Source organism: Colius striatus, chromosome 17 (assembly GCF_028858725.1).
Source record: "Colius striatus isolate bColStr4 chromosome 17, bColStr4.1.hap1, whole genome shotgun sequence".
NCBI lineage: Eukaryota > Metazoa > Chordata > Aves > Coliiformes > Coliidae > Colius > Colius striatus.
The window spans coordinates 9,436,299-9,453,153 of NC_084775.1; the positions used below are offsets into that span (position 1 = coordinate 9,436,299).

Genomic DNA, 16,855 nt, shown 5'->3' on the forward strand with positions numbered 1-16,855 from the left:
AGCACCCTATTGAGTTGACTGGTTCAACAAGAGCGGACTCTGCAAGCCAGCAATGACAAGCCATGAGTGTGGAAATGCTCCATCAGAATGCATATGCTTTGGTGTCATGAATGTAAAAGAAGGAACAGATTTGTTTGGTCATTTTGCCCAGCTCTTGCTTCTCATGGAGTGGGAATCTTTCCTGTCACATCCTTTCATCCTGAAGCTAAAAAGCAAAAATTTCAGCTGCTACATTTCTAGTTTTCTGCAGATTTTTGAAAGGCTATTTAATCTCTTTGTCTCTTGGTAGATGAAATGACCAACCCCAAACACATTAACCAGTGTTAATGCCAGCAGACTGCACTAAGCCCCAGACAATTTCTTGTGCACACAAAGCAAGAACATCAAATAACCACACCTTTACCTATACCTTCCTGTAAGCCATTTGTGCCTTTTTTGGGGACATTTTTTTTGTCACTGATCATTATGAAAATTATTATAGGAAACACAGTTTCTTTTTTCACAAACCAGACATTTAGATCAAAACTAAAATCAACCCTGATAAATCATCATCAGTAGCTCTTTCCTGACTCTCCAAAACCCATGACATGAACAATTACAAGGCTCTGCTCCAGGCCTGTAGTGTGACTGTCCATCATCACTGAGACATGCTGAAGCAGATTTGCTGGGCAAAGGCTTCCCTACAACCTGCTTCATTTGTGCTTGCACAAGACAGTGCTAATTCATGCTGACAATGCAATACATTCATCAAAACAAGTTGGGGGGGTGGGGGAAGATGCAGTCACAGCAGTACATTTGTTTTTATTTACATGCTCCTGAGAAACTCCTGCTGACTCAAGGGAAGGGGGGGGGGCTCAAATCCAGTCAGAATGCTACAGGGACTGTGCATTCCCCCAAATTACTAGCATAATTAAATGGGTCACGAAGACCGCAGTATTTTACCCTTTAAATTTGGTCTATGCTAAGGTATCCTGAGCTACTGTTTTAATAATTTCGTCATTGAACCTGCATGCTCACATTTTAACACCTATTAGAAAAATGGCATAAAATATGAGTTGGTATGCTCAGTCCTATTTTGCTTAAAATTGTATGCTTAGGCTATGCCAATAGAAATTTCAATTTCTACACAGACTTAAAGAATGATATACAAAAGTAATGAAGAAATTCAATAAATTAAACTCAAAAATATATAGAAAACTTTCAAAATGATCATTAAAACTCAGACGCATGGCCTATGAGCTCTGGTTTAATAAAACCACAGTCCTGTAAAACTGAAAAATATTTGAGAGTAGATGGAAACAATTTTGGGGAACTTTAGTAACCATTATTAGTCAAATACAAGGTAGTATTTTAGTTTTGCTCTCTGTTCTTGTAACAAGATTTGTCTTCCTATTTCTCACTGCATTATGACATTTTAAATGAAGAGGCCAGGCTTCTTCTTGTTGATAACAGATCTGACCTTAAAAATGTGCATGCCTATAATGAGTATAGAAACCTACAGATGCTTTGCATTACTAAAAGGTGCAGAATTGATTTATTTAGATGCCTAATTTTGCTTTATATCAATATGCAACTTTGTCTCATGTAGATAAGTGGAAGTCACAAAACGCCAGTGAACCATCAAATCCACATGCTAAATTTCATAAACAGATATATGAATGAAGCAAACATCTGCTCTCTGAGGATATGTTTTTTCCTATTCAAGATCTGTAAATATTTCATAATTAATTGTTTTTAAAATGGAAAAGACAGCAAAGAATTTTGTTTCATTTTAGCTTAGTTTACATCTTCCTTACTTTAATCAGGACTGCATCAGTCTTGCGGCTGAAGAAGCTAATGGGGCTGTGGATGCAGAACTACATGCAAACGTGGCTCTGTGCAGAAAGGGAGCCCACTGTGCAGCTACGACTGCAAGACAGGTGCTTTGAAAATCGTATTTCTGACAGCAAGCTGCATAATTTCTTGTTTGCCTTAGGAAATAACTGTCCTCTCCCACCTTCCCCAGTCATGTAGGACTCATGCCCACAAACTGTCCTTGTATTGACACCTACTGCATAACTTTTAAACCACCAAAATACCACATCTTAATCCATGTGAGAGTAAAGCCCCAAATTGACCCAAAGCTAGTAAGCAGTCTACATGATGAGAGAGCATGGGAGAAGAATTAACATACCAATAATTATAACCTTTGAATCTTCCTACTTAACATAGTGTGTCCTGGAAAACTGAGAGCTTGTGACTAATGGCTACCAACACATGTTAATCTCCCACTGACTCCTGAAGCCAGCTCTAATGAAAAAACCCCCTCAAGCTTCAGAATTCACCGATTTTCTTCTTTGTATTTCAAAGAAACAAGTTTACACACTCGCATTGAGAAACAGGAACCCACAGGCTGCTGAACACGCAATGGCACTGAAAAAAAAACACAACAGCAAAACCAAACCCACCGGACACATTTGCAGAAAAACAAAACTGTTGTTGACCCCTTCCCTTTGAAGGGGGTGTTTAAAAACACGATTTCAATGGGTTGGTTCAGTTTCTGTGGTAACAGCCTTCAGTCTCTGCACACTAGCTCTTCCCCAGCCTTCTCGCCTCTGTCACCCGCCCCTGGGTCAACAAAGAGACACCGAGGCTGGTGTGTTGCATCGTTGGGATGTTTAAATGAATAATAAAGTTATAGAAGAAAGTTTGGTTAGACCCAGACCATTTTCTGTGTCTTAAAAGATGCCTGGAGAGGAGGAGGCCAGTGGTGGTGTTCCCTGTGAAGACTGAGCAGGCCAAGGCGGGCACTCACCTCCCACGCAGCTGTTGTCAGAGGGACAAAAGCCCTTGTCAAAACAAAAAAGTTGAAGAAAATGTGGAGAATAGTAACTGTTGACAGCTACAGGGGCTCATTGAAAGACAAAAGCTTCAATTACCTGGATTTTTCTAAAGGCCTGTTAACACTCCTGGTCTATAAGCGAAACTGTAAACAGCCATTGTGCTGGGTTCATAAAGGCTCTTAAAAGGATTATTCACTGGGTTGTGCCAATTGCCTCTCAATTCCACCAAGAATGTTTGCAAAGCGACCCCCTAATTGTGTCCTTTTGGAAACAATTTCTTATAGTGACAGATTCCAGTCAAAAAAAAGCCTCCCAGGAGGTAAAGCTAAGCAGAAACAACACATAATTCAGGTACAATTGTTTTAGTGCACTGTAAAAAGGCTTTGTCTTTCCCTCCTTCTCCCTACTTCTGTCCCATAGAGAAGGAAGATGCAAACTTTGCAGACATGGGCCCTCCACCCACTATGACCCAGTGTTAAAAAGACTCTAAGCATCTGAAGGAAAAGAAAGTTATCAGGAGGAGTCAATATGGATTCCCAAGGGGAAACCATGCTTGACTAACCTGATAGCCTTCTGTGATGGCTGGCTAGATAAAGGGATAGCAGTGGATGCCATCTGCCTTGACTTCAGCAAGGTTTTTGACACCATCTCCCATGAAAAACATCTTAGGTAAGCTAAGGAAGTGTGGGTTGGATGAGTGCACCGTGAGTTGGATTGAGAACTGGCTGAGTGACCGATCCCAGAGGATGCTGATCAATATGGCATGGATTTGAGTTGGAGGTCTGTGGCCAGTGGAGTTCCACAGCAGTCGGTTCTGAGGCCAGTCTTCATCAATGATCTGAATGAGGGGACAGAGGGTACCCTCAGCAAGTTTGCTGATGACACTAAACTGGGAGGACTGGCTGATTCCCCATAAGGCTGTGCTGCAGTGAGTTTTAGCCATGTAAGTTTAGTTTTTTTGAGTGCAGAAGGGGAGTGGGCCTGGAATGAGCTATACATTCCCATACATCAAAGTGGCATCCTCAGAAAAAGCATGTAGGCTCTGTGCTCCAGGACACCTCCACTGGCACCAGGCTCCTTGCAATCTATATTAAAATTGTTTGTAGTGTGATTCTGGATGCTTTTTGGTGAGTTTAAGAACCATGAAAACATCCTTTGACACTTTTCTTACCCTCAATGTTTTGACTTCCCGATCGCCCACTTTATCTTTGCATAATAAAAGTGCTACATTGATTAACATGAAATCAGATATTCACATAAACTGCCTCATGCCAGAAATGAGAGCTCCAAGAAATGAAAACAAAAACAACTCAAGTCTCACAAGGCTGAAACGAGATTGGCAACACTTGGGTGTTATGTCATCGGTTAGGTGCAGAGAAATACTCTGAAATGGGGCCACATCCTCCAAGAGTTTGAGAACTGCACAAAAGTCATCTCAGCTTATTCACATAAAACCAGCATCTCCTATTCCACTCAAATCCAGAGGTTTATGATCTAGGTTGTGCCTACACAGCCTCAAGGCTACGGGGCCCCATTGTACCAAACACCGTACAGCACAGAAGCTACAGGTTCCTGCCCAAACAGCTGACAGAAAGGCTTGTTTTTTCTTTGCACACAAACACAAATATCTACAGATATTGTTTACATTATGATTAAGCAGAGAGTGACAGATATCTAAACTAGCCATAGGAACAAATAGATGTCAGCTCAGAGGGACATGTAATTTATGCAGTCTACCTACAACTACATTATCTGGGGAAGTGTAGGGCTGAGAGTAGACCAGGCAAAAATATTAAATATACAGTCTATAATATTACAATGCAAGGTGGCTGGGTAGAAAATATATGTTAAAAATTGCATTGAACATATGAATAGTGTAGATACCTATGGAGCTTGCACTGCCACTCACAGTCCCAGGGGATGGCCGTGTTACTGCGATCTAATTATTTCCAATCATATTTAGTGATGGAATTCTCTTAATATCGAGGCTTGAGGAAGCATTGGGCTTAACTCCTGGTTTGTTAATGTGTTTTTTAAAAGATGAAGTAAAATCAAGCCTATTTTTAAGAACCTTCCCACTCTCCCTGTCCTCAGAGCAAACTTCCCGGGAGCAGCTCACAGCAGCAGCACCGCATATGGATGTGTGCTTGTGTGTGCAGGGGGAGGGTGTTGTTTCCTATTAAGTCTGGCATTGGATTCATGTCTGCAGGGGCTTGCTTAAGATGATAGGAAGAGAGAGTTTTATCATGAGCCAGACTGACAGAAAAGCCTGCTAATGGGACTTGAGGCATACACAGGAAAGAAAGTGCCAAAACATTAAGCTACCGCCAAGTGTCAGAGGGCCACTGATTTATTGCAGCAATTTTGCCACTGTGTCCTTTATAAGGTCCCACAAGCCCTTCCTCCTGGCAAGAAGCTGTGAGCTGCTGCAGCTCAGGGCGAAGTTTAGATCCAGAGCACAGAAAGTGTCCAAGCGAAAGGCGGGGGGGCTGGGGGGGAGGACGGAAATCGAATGTTGACTTGAACTTGCCCCAGGCAGCAGAGTCCTCTTAGCTCCACTGCCTCCCTGACAGTTTGATGAAATGAGTCAGGGCCTCCCTATGGCTAGACCAGCTCAGGCTTCCAAGTGCCGGGGTAGAGCTGTAAGAAACAGATTGAGCCTCAGGGCAGCAATTTTTTTTCCCCCCCCTCCCTTTCTCTCCTCAGCATTTGGCTGGGGGAAGGGGGAGGTTATGAGCGCTACAGATGTATAGGCTGAGCCTTTGTCTGCGGAGGGGGAGGGCGAGGGGGAGAGAGAAGAACAGCAAGAGAGTATTAGCTATGGCAGCCGAGAATAGCCCTGAGCACTATAACTAATTTTGAGGGGCAGTGATGCATTGTACGGGCTATGTGCTGTTTGGTCTGAGGGGGCCCCTGTTGTGAAGCAGCAATCAAGAGGACATTTTGTTAAGTGACCAACAGCTGTCATCTGCAAGCCCAGAGTAAGGAAAGAGGGAGCAATGGGGAGGTAAAAAGGAAAAAAAAAAAAAGAGCATTTGTCCCTTGGAGGCAGAGCACATTAATCCACCAATCTGCCACAGCTTTAACTCTAAAAGTGCTCGGTGCCTCCAAGAGCCAAACTCTACTCCGTCAACTGCCCAGCGAGATGGGCACCTCTCGCCTTGCTTCAGTCTGCCAGATGCAGGGAGCTTCCCTACCTCTGCGGGGTGAGGATCTGACACTAAAAATACTGTTTAAGTCTCTTTTCATTCCATAAAATTGAGTTGATCTTCTGCAGCTTAGGGTCAATCCCTCAAGGACTGTTTTCTCCCCCCTTCCTTTTTCCTTAGCACTCATAAATTAATCAGGAAGACCCTGACTAAGTCATTTCATGCTGTACAACATAAAAGAAAGTCCCCTGATGATCCATGCAAGGATCTATTAAAAGCGGGAGGAGGGAGGGAAGAGGGTTAGGGAAGAGGGAGAAAAAGGAGGGGGGAAGGAAAAAATCTCAACCTTTTTGATATTTTAGGATAAAAGCTGGAGGACTTTGTTACAAATTCTAACCAACATCAAAACACCTTAAATAATTCAAAGAACATGTTAAAGGGAAGAAACTGAATGTTGCTCTGATGTTCAGTTGATGCAATGCAGAATATTACCCAAAACAGCGCAGCCTGTTAAGGGAGACAGCAGCCTTGAGCATTTCAGTTCTTTAGAAAAATGTCAGAACCTGTAAAAATCATAATTTTCAGCAACTTTTCTCTTTTTTTTTTTTTTTGCATGATATAAACTCAGTGAGACTGAAATGTAGGTTTCTGACAAGCTGTTAACAAGACAACTTTAGAAATCTGTCTGGAGCTCTCAGGGAGATGGGCTGCCATTTCACTGCTTCGAAGAAGTTCATGACATGACAAGCAAAAATCAGGGAACAGAGACCTAAAAACCACGGTGTAATTTTCATTTGCTTCTGTCGTGAAAGAATTCAAGCAGAAATATTAGAAGGCTGCACAACTAAAAAAGCCAGCAACTGGAAAATCACTGCTGTGGTTTGACAAGCACATCTTTTATGCTGAAAATGGTTTCCTTATTATTACACCTATAGACAGGAAAGCACTTTCAGAAAAAAAAGAGATAATCACAAATTATTCCTTGAAATATCCAAAGTAGGATCTACAGCTGCCTACTTTCAAGGCAACTCTAAAAATGACCTAGGGCATGGGAGAGATTAACCAGCCCATCTTGAGAAATCTGTAAGAGCCACCAGATTTCTCTTGGTTTCCCACATGCCCTTCCCCCCACCCCCCATAAAAAAGGTAGACACATCTTTCCATAATGTAATCTTTTACTGGAGCCTACACAGATGAATGTTGCTACACAAGTGTTTAATTAAGATGTATTCATTAAACATAGAAAAGTCATGATCTGATGCCATCTTCACAAAGATGTTTGTACCACATTCAAGGGAGGCTTTCCAGCTGATTTACCCTATTACATCTCCTATTTTAGGCATTAATAAACCAGCATAATGCTTTTCCAGAATTTTTTGATTATTTAATGATGTCTTTTCCAGAATCAATCTATTCTACTCTACAGCTAGAAAAAAGCAGATCGATAGATCGATCAATCAATTGATCACATAATATGTGTCTTTCAATATATAACATCTCTCTCCCTCTCTCTCACTATATGGACTCACTCTAAGTATTTAATGGTACTTTGATATAGCTGCCTTAAAGTCAATTTACTGATTGTAATTGACTCATTATATCTATGCTTGCAGAACCTTAGTACCCTTGGGACAGGTGCTTTGGGAAACCCAAAGCCAGCTGCATACATACAGTCTAATGCCTAATTTCAGCCCATATTTGCCAAGAAAGAGAGATCAGACAATGCAGAAGGTCACTTTATCTTGTAATGCCTATGATTATACAAAGGGGTAATGTGAAGTATGGGACAAGTTTAGCCCAGCATTTGCAAGGACCACACAAATAATGAACTGAAGCTTTTTCACCTCTTTCCTATTTCAACTCATTTCCACACAGCTTTGGTGTTACGATCCTACAGCTGTGCTTGGGTAATTGAAAGGACGGTGCACACAAAATTGAATGGCTTACACTGCATTTCACCAATTTACAAAATGGAGGAGACTGACAAGAAAAGAGATGCAGTTTGCTTCTCTTCTGAAGTGCTCACGAGTTCTTTTCATTCCCCTCTCGCTTGGGCATTGTGTCATCTGTCACTCATTTTCTGTTCATTAGACAGACCCTCTTGGAGACATTACAGTTTCGGTGTTGTATATGGGTTTTCACTAAGGAATCAGAGAAACATCTGTTACTTTCTTATTCTACAGTTTAAGCTATGACTAATGCCATTTGCTTGCAAGAGACATCTTGCCTTGCTGCCTCCTGTTTACCATGAGCCTGAAGTTACCTGGATCCCCCTGCCCTAGCTGCTTTGGTCCCTCACACTCTCTGAGGAGGAACAGAAAGCAGGAGAGGATTTTCAGTGACTCACAGTGCAGAGCAACTCTGATTTTGTGTAATGCAAGAATGCCTAGACAGGATATGTCTGATAGAAGAAAAGTGGCTCAAAGCCATTATTTACATCAGCAAGAGGCTGCTGCAGTTTGGGGAGGGGGGTGGGTTACAAGCTTTCTTTAAAATTAAGGAGGAGTTTAGGACTTAATATGGTTATAACCAAAAGCCACTTTAACCATAATGATCTGTCTAGTAATTCCTCACTTACTATAAACATCAGCTTTTTTTCTTCTCTTTGGACTGCAAATCTAGTCCATTACTATGCCATGTCTACGTCATTATGGAGTCACCAGAACGTACTTGGCCACTACAAAGTAACAGGATTTGTTAAAGCATCCTTGCTCTAATGGAAAGCACTTAGTTATTCTCAGCTCTCTGACCTCATGTTATGTGACTTCGTTTTGAAGTTTCATTTACCTATTCATTCAGTGGAGAACATGCATGGTGGCTGTCTTCCCTCAATGCAGAACCATTATAGCTGCAGGAAGCTGTTAGAGGGGATTTCAGCATGGAACTCAGGAGGAAAGACATTTCTTAATTCCTTAGTATCCTGCTTAGTAACAGTCACCCTCCAGAATGTTTCGTTTGCTGGTTATGAAACTTACTGTGGTTTATCACAGCTGATTCACATGCATGTCTATTTAATTTCATTTTCAAAGATACACACACACACTTTTTCTTATGGTGACAACTTCATTCTTCCTTACTTCTCCCTGTAAGTCCAAGTGGTGCAGAAACAAAAGAACATACCAGGCAATGCTTGAAGACATCCACCTGACGACTCTGAAGTTCCCCCCAATATATCATGGATGTTTCCATGCAAATGCAAGCTTGATACCCTGAAATTTCTATCATGGGAACTCAGAAGTGGGGATTAAGTTCAGAATCAGAGCTGGCATAATTTAGGTATGAAGGCAAGATTCTGCTGTGCCTTGTAACCAGTTATTCTGAACCTTGCAGGATGAGGGGTGAAGCTGTGATGACCAGCTACTTGAAACATACCACTATGATGTTATATATGATATTCAAGCACACTATTCAATTAGGAACTTTGGACATAGAAAACAGTCTAAAGCACTTTCTGTGTTCTCAACATACATTAATTCAGTAAAATGAAGTACTGTTCATTTTTAATTTAATGAATATAGGAAGATTATATGAATCAGCTGCTTTGTTTTGCTGAATGCCTTTAGGCATTAGGAAGGGCAGTCCCTGTTGCTGTCAGGGAAAGATTTACAATACTTATATATAACTGATATAATAATTAATATTATTAATTATTCTACTGCTATTTAACTCACAGCAAGGTTTATGGTTTTTGTGTCTAAAAAACACAAAGCTTACAATAGCTACCATTCATCTTCGCATTGTTGAACATTAAAATTAAAATCTGGTAAAAGATGTAGCACAAGATTTGAGACATCTACAGAAGACCTATTCCTCCAAGGAAACTCTCAGAGCATGTGCTTTCAGATTTCAACCACTGCTTTTAAAATAAACCTTGAGGAATGGATGCTCCACTCACCACAGGCAAGTTACCCTGGAGCAAAGACATTCACCAAAGATGGAAATAAAAGATTTAAAATACAAAAAGTAAAATCACATCTCCCCCTGCCCAGAGAATCTCCAGCAGACGTCATTAACATTAATACAATGCAAATGAAATCTTTTCTTTTTCTTTCTGTTCCATTTAGATCTTAAAAATATTAAAGTAGATAAGTCTTGGAAGTGAAGGACAAGCATTGCCATTTGGGTGTCTTCAATATAACCTAAGGGGTATAGCAGAGGCTGCAAGCTAATTCGGTAAGAAAATAATGCAGTTGGTTATTCACACTTACAGAATTATGCCTTGACAAAGCTACATATAAAAACTTCAAGGCCTATGGCATTACCTAGAAAATACATATTTGGACCACTAAATGACAAACCTTCAAACATTAAGGAATGAAAAAAATACATATTTGGCATTTCAGGTGAAATTGTAAAGGCTTCCCACTACCTTAGGACATCTGGTCCTCTCTTCGACCCCCCCTAGTTACTAATTTGTTCTTGTCAGTCCTCTAAATGGCAATGACTGATGTAAACGTAATGCTTTATAAGATGGAGCCTCCTACCTTACTGTTCTGTTTTCAGATTGCAAAGTTAGTTTGACCAGCACCGACTTCAAAGATCAAGATGAGGGCTGGTAGCACATATTGAAAGATGGGAATGCAAGTACCTTTAGCTAAACTAACCTGAAACTTTCTGAACAGCCTTGAGGACATTTATCCTTTCTGCTGTCACTACAGAATTTTTTTTTTTTAATTTGTATTTTTCTTACAGGACTGCTGTGGAAATGCTCAGTTCTGTGGATAGATGTCCGTTAAGAATAGAAGCTCCGACATGCCAAAGTCTTTCCTCAGTAGTGACAGCCCCCTGTATGGCTAATCCAGAGTGGAGCGATTAGAGAATAAAAGAAAGAGGAAACATCTCAACAGGAGGGGAAATTAGAGAAAAAGAATAGAAGCCTGAAGAGCAAGAATGGAAAAAACAACTTATTGCACTGTGGACCAATAATAAGAAGGGAGGACTACAAACACTGTCTGTTTGGGAATGAACTCTGTCTCCTTTAATCAGTAATCATTATTATTACCACGATAATAAAACTACTAATAATTACATGGAACAGACTATTATGTATTTGTGATGGAGTACACTGAATTGTAGAAGCTTTTAATTTTCCAATAGGTTATTATGAACAAAGGTAAATGTGAAATCTCTTTGAAAGACTGGAAAATACCTTTAGTGTGATGTTTTCACTTCTCTGCATGTGTGTGCACTGGTACTAAGAAGCAGACAGCTCTTCCTGCTCTAATAGAAGGTGTGGCACAGACAGTTGTTCTTTTTTCACCTGTGATTTCTGCTGTGTCGGTCGAGATACACCAACCAACTCACATGTGGTTTGCAGCCAGATATAGCAATAAAATGCATAAATAGTAACTCATGATAATGCTATTATTAGTATGTGTCACTACGGCACATGTAATAACAAGAGGAGGTTTCATGGACTGCAGAGTAATTAGGTGTCTTTAAATATGCTTTAAAGCCTTTTCACAGAGCTAGAGTGTGGGAAGGTTTTCCCTCAGCATTTATGCATAGTACTTGCACAGATAACTGAAAGCTCAAGACCTTCTGGCCACCTTTTAGCAGCACAGGTTGAGAATGACAGTGTCTCATGCTAATCAATGTACATTAAAAAAAACTAATTCTTTTAGATTTGCACCTAAACCACTTTTGTCTTTGAAGCAAAAATAGCATTCAAAACAAACTACTTTGTTAGCTCAGCTGGCTAACGAAAAATTGCCACAATTACAACCCCGAATGTTTGTTTTCAGTTTTCAGTAAGCAGAGCTTTAAAAGAATAAGCTGCTCTTGAAAGGATGATAGTTTTTTTCCCTAAAAAAGGAAAGAAAGAAATCCTTCCTAGCAACTGCAATTATGATACTTTCATGTCAAATGAATTATATTACTGAAAATAAATCTTTCTAAGATGCACAAGAGGGTTATCTGGCTCCAGTCAGACTTATGCATTACTGGTTTTATATGTTGTACTCTACTTGATTAATATAGGTAATCAAATTATATTGCCTTCCACTGTGCTCTCAAATTCAAGGCTATAATGTTTTCAATGACAAAGTTCATAGAGTTGTATAAAAATGTACCTCATGCTGTACCAGCCCTTTATTGCTGTAGTAAAACACCATTTTCAATTTAGTAATAAGTGATATAAAACAGAGTGTCTTGATTGGCAGGGTCGTATTCATTATGCAGTGCCCTACGACACAGCACAGTTCAGAATGGAAATTTAAGGACAGAATCTACCACAATCTCAGATGCTGATACTTCAGGGAATAAACTGATTCCTTTTTCATAAGTGTCCAAAGGAAGGACAAGGAATTGGACACAAAGACACACACACACATATAGCACACACAAATGTGTGGATGGAAGGTAGAAAAGGACAGAAAGACTCCTTATAGCATCCTATTATTTCATACAGGTTTTCCTGCATTGAAGCCAACCCTATACCACTGCATTCCATCTGGAAGAAGACATGGAAAAAGAAAATACTACAAAAAGAGGAAGCATGACAGTCTGGAGAGCAGTAAATACTCAGAGCTCTTTCTGGCTCTGCCACTGGCCTGACTTGTGACTGGAAGAAAAATTTCAGGGCTTTGCAATTCTGAGTGGTTAACTTGAGAAGCCTTAATGAAGTTGTGTCATCAAGTGCTCTTCACTTTGTGAACATCAGGATTCTCTAAAGAGCTGTAAATTAGTGTCAAAACTGGTAAAATCTTAAGTTTGCAGCTACCTTTGAATATGTAAATTCTGACCCTTCCCGTCCTCTTTTTCCCTTCTATAAATCAGCATTAATGTTTACCGTACCTATAAACCATCACACAACCAGTCTCTGAGTTCTATAAAGGCAAATTATTCTGGTGAGCCTTGTCATCACTAAGAACACTATTTAGAAGAGCAGGAATTATAAAGTCATTTTCTGTTAAACTAAATGGCAACGCTACTGTTAGCTGGTATCTTTTCTAAGCATGTATGCCGAGCAAATGATATGATCAGGAAAGACAACTCTTGGACTCAGGAATTAGTAATGTTATCTTAGTTTTGTTTCCTTGGCAACTTGACCTTTCATAATTTGCCCAAAGGCAAAATATGGGCAGCATATCCCTTTCAAATCATACCTCAATAATCTTGTGATTAAAAGCATCACCAGAATGTGGCCTTGCCATAAGATGGAGAATTAACGACTCTCTACTAAATGATCCACTGATGTTGAATCTAATTTAAGTAGCCTTGCAAGAATATTTAACACTTAATGATAGGCTCTGTATTAGAGTAGGTTTAATCTAGGATGCAGCCACAGATGTCATAAGAAGGAATTAATCAGCATTGCTTCCACTAAAACAGAAATGCAAAATTGCTGAACAGAATGTATTAGAAACAGATTAAAGAACTGGGACTTAAACATAAAAGAAACAGAGCTGATGCCACCCTCAGAGAGCTAATTTGAAATACAGGAAAACTTAATTCGCCTTTAACTGAAGAACTGGGGTGTTTGAAGTCACTAAAGAGAAGCTTGTGTTATCAAGAAGGAAAAGCAGGCAGATAGTCTTTTCCCTCATCAATTAAAAATGAAAGCCCAGCCCAAATATTAATGCCTGCCTCCAAATCCCAACAAAATGAAGCTACTGATGCTCTAGGGACTATTGCTGCATCCTATATGAAGTTGTGTACTCAATGAAGTGCTGCGAAAGTTTCACTGATTTGGAAAACTCCTGCCCAAATTAGATAAGGTACCTTTCAGAAAAGCAAACCTTGGAAATAAGGAAACAGCCCACAGTTATTGAAATGCTTGCCACTGGGGGGAAAATATGAAATGTATTTGCAAACTCACTCTAAACTCCCTATTTAGAGAAAACTTGTCCAACCAAGGTTTGTGTAAAAGATCCACAAAGGTTTGTGTAAAGATCTACGTTACAATGACTCATTGTTGCTTCAGACAGTTTATCATCTCTTCTATTATTTGAGGACTTCCTGCTGTCCACTGTGTTTAAGTTGCTCAGCCTCCTCATTAGCAAAGACAAGTGAGAGCATCAAGCCAGAAGAGACCACAGACCATCACTTCAGAGCATCTATACAGAGCAAGTCATTCAATTTCAACCAGTAGCTCTCCTCCATTCTCGATTTGAAGATGTGGAAGAACAAATCCCCTAATCCTATGAATCCTTTGAACCACAACACATGGATTAAATATCGCACTCTTAAAATTTTCAAGCTACACTCAATGTTCCCAGCAACAGTGAGAACAACCTGACTTTAGCACAGCTATAGTTTTGCTGAAAACATCTAAGAGTGTGCTGAATATTCCAATGGCCTGATTCAAGTAGTGCACTCCTGATTTACCATCACTGCTATTAAAAAGGTTTTTGACTAGGTTGAGCGGCCCTTCCTTGAAAAATTACAAAACAATCTAGTTTTGGTCCCAGTTTTCATTGATAGCCTAATAGAACATACAAATCATCTCGGTGCTTGTTCCCAAATTAATGAAAAACTTATATAAAGCTTTGATCTTGATGGAAGAATCCATCAAGACTTCCCATTTGTCTCCCTAATTACTTGCTTTGATGCTCACGGCTTGCAATCACTGCATAAGTTAATGTCCTGAGGTTGCCATAGCTACCATTAGTGAAGCAGAACAAGAGACATTGCTCTGCAGCCACCTTTGCTAGATGTTTGCTTCTTTACCCTGGCTGTTCCTCCACCAGCAACGGTATAAAAGTCCTCCTGTACTGCACCAGAAGTTAATAAAATAGTTCCTATTAATTCTATTACAAATGTTACTGGTAACACTTTCTCTCTGCTGTACATGCAACTGGATGTTTTGAAAGCAGTGAAGGGGTTAGAAGACAAGAGGACAAGCAAGCACTGAGTTTACTTCCCAATTTGAACAACAATTTTCTGTGTGGTTCTGTGGCTCAATTTTCTTGACTCTTGAAAGATAGCAAGGATGCATTTTTCATCACACAGTTGTGTTCTGAGAACATACTGCTAAAAACTGATGAAGGAAATGTGTAATAGTACTTACTTTTCTTTAAAAAATGCAGTTGAAGTGAATTCCCTCTATTACTACAACTTTCTGGTTAGATAAAAACCTTTCATTAAACCTCTACAGTTCTCCCTTTTTAATAAAGGACACTGAACAAGTAATGATGCATAATATACTTCAACATTACTAGTAATTGCTCATTGAAAATGAGAAATCACTTTCTTATTTGCTTATCAGATGACCTCTAAGCACAATGATGTGCATGATAAATGCAGAGTGTGGTATATTTCCTCATTTGCTGTATTGATCTGATTTAATGTAATGTCAAGAAATGCAGTAGTAAGTCATTAAATGCCAACAAAAAGTAAATTTTGCTCTAAAGTGTAAGTGTACTTGTAACTTTAGTCCACGTACAAGTTTTTAAACTTGCTGCAATTAGCTCATGGAAGTTTTCAGTACAATCTATTCTCAGAAGTTTTCCATTTAAAAGAAAAAGATGACAAAGAAATGAAATATCTGAGTGGGAACCATCACCCTAACATATTTCAAATAACTAACCAAGGTTGACTGAAAAATTCCTGCAGCAACACAATACTGCTTATTTTGGTTATTAGGAAGATATATCACTTTAATATTCTCTTCCTGCCAAAGTTTTATGCATTCTTTTAAGTGTATGAATCTTTCTCGTTCTGAATACAGTATTTTCCTCTGGGAGGTATAGTACATGGTAAGTATGGAAAGTTAACATGTAATTAGCATGGTAATGTCTAAGCAAATCACATCATGCTAGAGTTAGTAGAGGTTCAGATCAGAAATAATCCTCTGAGCAGAGCCAGCATGAATTACAAGTTTCTAGAATGCTCAGTAACCTGGAAACTTGCAGTATTCTGATGCACATATCAAACATCCTGGAACCTTAGATGCTTCACTGCTTCTTACTGACCTATGGCTCCATGAGGACTTGTCTCAAGTTTGGAAATCACTTGGGCACAGCTTTTGCACTGAGCTATAGATGGTGGAAACAGTAGAACTCACATCCCACAGGACCTGGATCTCAATATCTACCCATAGTGTGAGAGCAGGACACTTTATCAAATGCTCTCAGTGATTAGATTTGCTTATTTTCCTCAAGGAGAAACTATTAAAAATGAACCTCTCATGGATTTATTTTTAGCAGATCCTGTAGTTAAGTCACAGCTGATAAGATGTGAATCAGAACCATTGCACTAGCAACAGGGTTGGGTTTAAAATAGACAGCCCTAGAACAGTGCTCGTGTGCTCTCTGAATGACCCACTACTGGTATCCCAACCACTTCTTACTATTTTATTTAGAAACAAATACCAAGGAGAGAGAGAGATAATTAAATGGGCTTAGTGAAGAAGAATCAATTTTGGCATGAATGCTACACTTTCTTTTCTTTTTTTAAATTAAACCAATACTACATGCTATTTAGCAACTCCAGAACCCACACAATGACAGAAAACAGCTAAGTGAATCAACAATCAGAACAAGCAGAAATCAGAGTAAACAGATTAGGGCAATCACCATTGGACAATCCATCGAAATAAGGACAGTCATTTTTCAAATGACTAATGATAGTACCAAATGTTAAAGACAATGAACAAAGGGAGCAGGAGTTATTCTTAGACAATTGCCTTTCTTCTGAAGAACACAAAGCTGAAGAGCTTGGATTCATCTCTCAAATACTATGGCTCATAATATGACAGGTTGTAATGCACAGCACATGAGAGAGAATACATAAGCCAACATAAAATTCAGCATGATTAATATATGATTAGTTCACGTTTGTACAATGCTTTGAAGATGTGAAGTGCTAATTAGAATTTCTGGATTAGGCTGGTTGATGGCCCAGTGCAATCCAGATCAGTAAATAAAAAACTGCAGAAGTTTA

At 39.5% G+C, this 16,855-nt stretch overlaps 1 protein-coding gene across 19 annotated transcripts in view; it reads right to left on the bottom strand.

Moving 5' to 3' along the window:
- The window catches only part of FBRSL1 (fibrosin like 1), a 524,940-nt gene that overhangs the window by 177,388 nt on the left and 330,697 nt on the right, over positions 1–16,855 (bottom strand). The gene's annotated exons all lie outside the window — the stretch shown is intronic.